Source organism: Mustela nigripes, chromosome 5, assembly GCF_022355385.1.
Source record: "Mustela nigripes isolate SB6536 chromosome 5, MUSNIG.SB6536, whole genome shotgun sequence".
Classification (NCBI taxonomy): domain Eukaryota; kingdom Metazoa; phylum Chordata; class Mammalia; order Carnivora; family Mustelidae; genus Mustela; species Mustela nigripes.
Window position 1 is genome coordinate 45,246,492 of NC_081561.1, and position 7,188 is coordinate 45,253,679.

At 36.5% G+C, this 7,188-nt stretch overlaps 1 pseudogene; it reads right to left on the reverse strand.

Moving 5' to 3' along the window:
* Nucleotides 1–5,402: 5,402 nt before the first annotated feature.
* LOC132017232 (integrin-linked protein kinase-like) lies at nt 5,403–6,737 on the reverse strand (annotated as a pseudogene).
* Nucleotides 6,738–7,188: the final 451 nt, after the last annotated feature.

The window sequence follows — 7,188 nt, forward strand, 5'->3', positions numbered from 1 at the left end:
AAAACACTGATTTTCATATCTCCTTGTATGCTTTTTGTAAGATAAATGGTGCTTTATTTACCATATATCTTGTCATTCTTCTGAATTTGTTTACTAAAATCACAAATAAATTTATCGAGCTTTTGCTTTTAGAAATCTTGGATTCATTTTTACATTCAAATCCTTGATCTCTCTGGAATTTATTTTGATATAGAAGTGAAGATGACATTTAGCTTTGTATTTTTTTTGCTGAAAAGTCTGTTGTTACTATTGTAAATGACCCATCATTCTTGTTAGCATGCATCTCACCAAATTTTCTCTTTGTTTTACATGGATTTATTAACTTAATAATCTTGGATTTCCTAAATAAATAAATATATCACAAACAATGATAATTTTGGCAGATGAAACACTGGCCACATTGCAAAAGAAATTTGAGACCTAAAAATACGTATTAATTCCATGATAATGATTGAATTATCTAAAGCAGAAAATTTATAAAAGGTATAAGATTAACCTTTGTAGAGTATCAAATATCAGTTTACATTTAATACCGGAGAAGGTAAGAAAAACAAAGTAGAAGTTTCTCTTCACAGGAATTGGAAGAGAACCATGAGAACATATTGTTGCCTAAGTCAAAGACCTTAAAAAAGTGAAAATTGAGACAAAAACTCTAAAATTGGTGAGAAAAGCAATTTGGACACAGTTACATGCACAAAATTAACATTAGAGATCAGAGAGGGAATGGTATAAGGAAAGGATATCTCAGTTTGTAGATTATTCTTCCTAGAAGTTGGAGATACTAAGAAAAGAGAAAAACTCAGCGAAAACTATCTTTAAATCAAAGGCATTTTTAATCTGAATCGAGATTTGGGCAATTTTAAAGGCAGAAGAGAGGCCAGGAGAGGCAGTGGGTGAATGAGAAGGTATGAGAGTTAGAACATCCTTCAGAATTCAGGAAGGATTAAAACTGGTATTACTGTAATTTTGAGGAAAATAGGAATGGGCTAAGGACAGAAGGCCAAACTAAAATATGTTCTATTCCATGAGATTAGGTTTGGCATTTGGGAAACTCTAAGACAACCAATGTGAAAATTAATTGAATGGCATCTAAACATTTAAATATGAATGTAAATAAATATTCTAGCAAAGTCTACAAATGTCAGTATTACTTAGTAATATCCATAGCTTTCATGGAAAAGATAACAGAAAGTTAGGAGAAAACATTTGAAGTATTGCAAATAGGGACTTAAGCAAAATTAAAAGCAAAATTTGAAAATAAGAATGCTGTAGTAACACAGAGGAGAGTGCCAATTAACTTAAACTGATGTATATGAAATTCTTCCTCTGGTGAAATTTTTAAAACACCAAATTATAAATATTAAGAGCATTGAGTTTGTTAATCTGTTAATCTATTATGCATTTGTCATAAATCATAGATAAATCATAGATTTTAATGAAATTCCTTTTATCAGTAAATATATTCATCTATACCTATCAGAACGTTTTTGTAATCTTTGTGAGTACAAATGGACTTTATTTCTTTCATATGTGAGTCATATATACACACATATATACATATAAGCAAATAAAAATATACCTATATGTGTACATATATATGTATACATATTTGTATATAAATATACATATATACATATAAATCTCCAAATACATATATATACACATATATAAGCAAATAAAAATAAAGTAAATAAAAATCTATCATGAAAGTGTCCCAAAAAGGTCTTTTGGAAAATGCATTTTCCAGAAATTATGTAGCATTTATCTTTTATCCATAATAAACTTAAACATTAATGGTGGCTCTCAAATAATCATGGCAAAGTAATTTTAAATAAATGTTTCTTTTTTTCCAATCTTTGAATAAGTTTTTCTATAGTCTATATTAGGTGATGTTTATTTTACTTTGATTAGATTGAAAACGGATTTTATTGCTCTATTTCCTGAACATTTCAAAGTAATTTTCAGTCTAATTGAACAAACACATCTTATTAGTCTTTCCCTGAGATGTAATAATTTAAACAGTCCTATTTGTAATTAAATACAAAGGAAAATTCAATCCAAAAAGGAAATGTAGCAAGACAGAGGGCCACTGTATTTTGTGAATTATTTTTCCCAAAATCTGACTGGTATTTAATTAGATAAGGGAGAAAACCAGACAATGAGGAACTTGGTAGCATTATCCCTTGCATTTGGGAACACTTGCCATAACATTAAGCTATTTCCTGGGTTAAAATTCCTGTTGCTTTCAGTTCTCCATAGATGAATATAAAACCTCCATTTTGAGAGACCACTTGGTCTTGTTCTTATTTATGAATACCTTGAAAGAAACCAGGAGAAAATCGGTAACACTGACATACCCAGTATATGAACTCTTTATCCTTTTATAATTATAGTTCAAAATAATATATACTACATGTATTCTTGAGTATGTCTTTATATCAAGTTCTTGAATGTAAAATTACTTTTGGTCTTTTATAATTTCATGATGTTGGAGTTAATTTTTTTTTTTAAGATTTTTATTTATATATTTAACAGGTCACAAGCAGGCAGAGAGGCAGACAGAAAGACAGGGGGAAGCAGGCTCCCCACTGAGCAGAGAGGCCAATGCAGAACTCGATCCCAGGACCCCAAGATCATGGCCTAAGCTGAAGGAGAGGCTTAACCCACTGAGCCACCCAGGTATCCAATTGTGTTGGAGTTTAAAAATGAGAGGGATGTCCACCTCTCTCTGTGGCTACAGCTTTCTTTAGGACAGAGAGATCTATTGCAGGACTACTAGAGTCAGCCTTAACTTCTGGAGTTCCAGAGGACCTTTCATTGAGAAACTACGTTCCTCAAAAAAGTGCAACATTCATCTTTTATTCCAAACAAACCTAGATATTAATGGTGGCTTTCAGATAATGATGACAAAGCAATTGAGCCTTATTTTTTTAGAAGAATACTTCAGCTTAAGAGTTCTGTTTATTTTTTAAAGAATGATGAAAACACATTGCTTTGATTAATAATCTCCATGAGCCTCCTAGGAACTTAATATGCAAGTTCAGGTTTTCATTGACAAGGGATTTCCCACTTCTCATTTTAAATGTAATTAATTATTTCCATATATATGCTGTTACTGTTACAACACATTGTGCTCCCTACTGAAGAGACAGTTCAATGTTAGGCTTCTTCATATTTGCCTTTGATCTTTATTCCAAAGAACTTCTTGTAGCAGAAGCTTAATAATTTAAAGCCACAGCCTTGACAAAAATCAGAAAGAAAAATGAAATTAGAAGAGAATAAAAAGGTGAAAATAAATAAACATAGAGTTGCATAGTTTTCTTAAACAATAAGCTCTCGGGAGTTCTTGTTGAAGAGATTATGCTGAGAGCATTAGAAGGATTGTACATGATATTCCTGCAGTTTCTACGCCTCATAGGAAACAGTGACAACCTACTTCACATTTGGGCCCCATTTGCCAGTGTGTGAATGTGGGAAGTACAGATAATAAGAACTAGGAAGAGGGAGGAAATACTAGATTTCAGGAGTGCTGAACTGTTTAAATTCTTTGTGACAGCTCCTATTCACCAATGTCCAAACTAAAATCCCACTTGCTGTTATCTACAATGCACAAATGGGAGATATTGGGAGTAAGGAGGCAGATAAAGGAAATCATCCAAACTATGAGGTAAGGTCTGGATGGCTGCTCCAAGGTAGGTTTTGGAATTCTAAAGGATAATCTTGCAATTCAAACATCTAACAGTGAGATAATTCAGCCTTGAGAATGGAGCTCTGGACCACAGAGTTTGTTTGTTTAATAATGTATAGAATAGGGAAAAATAGATAAAAGGAAGCTACAAAAGGAAATAGGATTTTATGATTTATTCAAAAAATTTTTTACAATTATTCAATAATGTGATTACTACATTTATTTTATTAAGCAAGAAATTAGGCCAATAATCTTCATTTATTGAAATATTTTTATTATTGACATTATTCCTTTGGATAATTTGTCTTTCTAAAAGTCAAGTAATTAAAGCAAATTACTTCTCTATGATACTTTAAGCTTTTTGAGTTAACAATCTAAATTTTTTATTCAAATTCTTACTGGTAATCCAATTCTTTTAATGTATACAAGTTAACATATTCGTATTTTCCAAGAATCAATCCTTATTCCTAAAAATATAAAGAGATTAAAAGTTAATTCATAACATCATGAGGTGAGTTCTATCATGCACTGGGATAGGAAGGAATTCCTTACAATTATATCCTTTCTATCAATAAATCATCTTTAAGCACTAATTTTATGCAAGGCTGTATGTTAGCTCTAGGAAATATATATATTAAAAAAGCAGCTCCTATTCTTTTTTCTTTTTTTTTTTTTAAAGATTTTATTTATTTATTTGACAGAGAGAGATCACAAGTAGGCAGAGAGGCAGGCAGAGAGAGAGGAGGAAGCAGGCTCCCTGCTGAGCAGAGAGCCCGATGTGGGACTCGATCCCAGGACTCTGAGATCATGACCTGAGCCAAAGGCAGAGGCTTAACCCACTGAGCCACCCAGGCGCCCCAAACATTTCCTATTCTTAAACAATATTGCCACTGACCTAGTTCTGATTGCTATCTTTTCTTACCTGTATTGTTACGGTAATTATATAATTGTTCTTTCCTCATCCAGTTCCTTTTGCTTTAAAGCTGCCTAAATTCTCATGTCATACCCTTCTCAAAATTTTCCCATTTCTCCTTTTCCCTAAATTGCTTAACATGTAGCCCAAGATTTTCCAATATGTGATTCCATTCGGTCTTTCTTAACTTTGTCTTTACCAACATCCATCCCATGTACACTAACATCACAAAAATACACATTCTGAAAATTTTGTGATTTTGTAGCTTTTCCTTTGACCTGATATGTCTTTATTAATTTATATTCATTTCTTGTCAAATTCAAATTCAAATCCCACTAAGAAATCTAAGAAATCTTCCCTCATCTTTTCTTATCTTGAAGGAAATGTTCCCTGTTCTGTGTTTCAACAGCACCTAGTATGTTATGGTATTATTTCATTCTCATTTTGCATCATATTTAATCACCTTTTTTTTTGGTTTCCCATTTGCCTTGAAACTTTTAATTCTTATTTGTTTTTTCTGTACAGATGTCTTTCACTGAGGACCACTTCAAATCCTCCCCCCCCCCATAATAATCTTTCTTGTGACAGGCAAGGCTGTTCCCTCCCATGCTGGGAGATACCGTGTGGCAAGTGACAAAGCTCTGAACCTAGCCTCTTTGGGGGCTGCAGTGGTAGCGATGGGGGAAAGCGATGGGCCCCATGGCTGGACTAGTACCATGACAGAAGCCTGCTGCTTTGGGGAGACATACTCTTCTAACTGCATCCTGATGCCTCTGGACTTTAGGCAAGAGCTTTCCAGCTCTACTTGTCCTGCATCTTCTCCAGGATAGACACAATCATATCAAACTTGGACTACTTAGTGGGTCTTCATTCACGCAGATCTTCATGAGCTTACATACATGGGAGGAATGGCTAGTGGGATGGTAGGCCGAAGGCCCTCCAATGCCACCTGCATTTGAATCTCCACATTGGAGAGGTCAGCCAAGGGTACACCCCATGTCACCATTTCCCACAGAAGCACTGCAAAACTCCACATGCCTGCTGAGCATCTGTTTGTATCCTCAGGATTCTGCAGAGCTCAGGGGCCATCTAGGCAGGTGCATACATGCACCCAGAACATTGCAAGGAGAACTTGACATTGGCCATGTTGATTAGGGCAGTCATGTCCTAATCAGTCATTACGCTATGGCTATTGAGTGCATGTTGTGGGATGAGGGGCTCTAATGTGTGTAGGAAGGCCATGCCCCTTGCCATGTCTAATGTAAACTCTACAGCCTGGCTCTGGTCCACAAGAGAATTGCTGCCTTCATGTAATACATTGTACAGGGATCCTGTGTGTGAGACTGGTGAGGAGAAGGTAGAGACTGACGAGCACCTAGCACAGGGAGAACATCTGGATGCGAGAAAATCCTTAGATGGGGACATTCCTCATTAAAGTCCCTGCTCTTCCTTGTACTCCAGTTTCAAACCTTTAGCATCTTCATGACAATGTCATTGACCTGTCAACAGCCCTTACATAGCTCTCCAGAGTGATGGTCATTGAATTTTGCCAGAAAGTTGAGCTGTTTGAAGTCAGTGCCAGCATGTTTGTGCAGAGTCCCATTCTCGGGCCAAATGCGGGTGGTTATTTTCCAAAATGTGTCCTTGTATGAAATATGGTTAAAGTTGTGGCCCATCTTCTCTGCCTGCTCTCAGAAGAGATCCCTCAGAGGTCCTTGGCTTTGTCCTTGGACATCTCTCCATACTTGTTATAAATGCTGACAAAGAGCCTCATTAGCCACCATGTCCTCTGCAACCCGATGTTGGCCCAAAAAAACAGGCATAATGCAGGGGCACATTTCCATGTACATTCACTGCATTGATGTCAGCTTTATACTGCTGCAGCTTCTGCACAATATCACGGTGTCTGGGACCGGCTGCCAGGTGCTAGGGGGTTCATCACCATGGTTCATCACATTGATTCATGTTCCCCACATGATCAGCATCTCAACCACAGGACAACAGCCCTCTTGGCAGGCCAGGGCAAGGGGGAGAAGCCATGATCATCTCCTGGTTGAGGCTGTTTTCGTGTTGTCCAGCCTACAAGTGAATGGCCACCACATTGCCCTCCCACCACTGGGTGAAAATGTCATCCATAACAACTTCTGGGCACTGAATATGCTAGACTGGGGAAGACTGTGGATGGAGACTCAGGCTGGAGCAGCCTTCTTCAGGGAACTCCCCTCCGGCCAAGCCAGCCATTGGTCCACCCCTGGCCCTCTTCAGACCCCGTTCCTCCCTCCTTCTCACCTCCCTTGCCCTACTCTCAGATCCCTTTTTTCCTTTTCTTTTTTTTTTTTTTTTAGTTTTTATTTAAATTCCAGTTAGCTAACATACAGTGTAATATTAGTTTCAGATGTACAATATAATGATTCAACACTTCCATACAACACCCAGTGCTCTTCGCAAAAAGTGCTCTCCTTAATTCTCCATCACCTGTTTCACCCATTTCCCCACCCACTTCCTCTCTGGTAGCCATCAGTTTGTTATGTGTAGTGAAGTATGTTTCTTGGTTTGCTTCTCTCTTTCCTTATTCCCCCATGTTCAT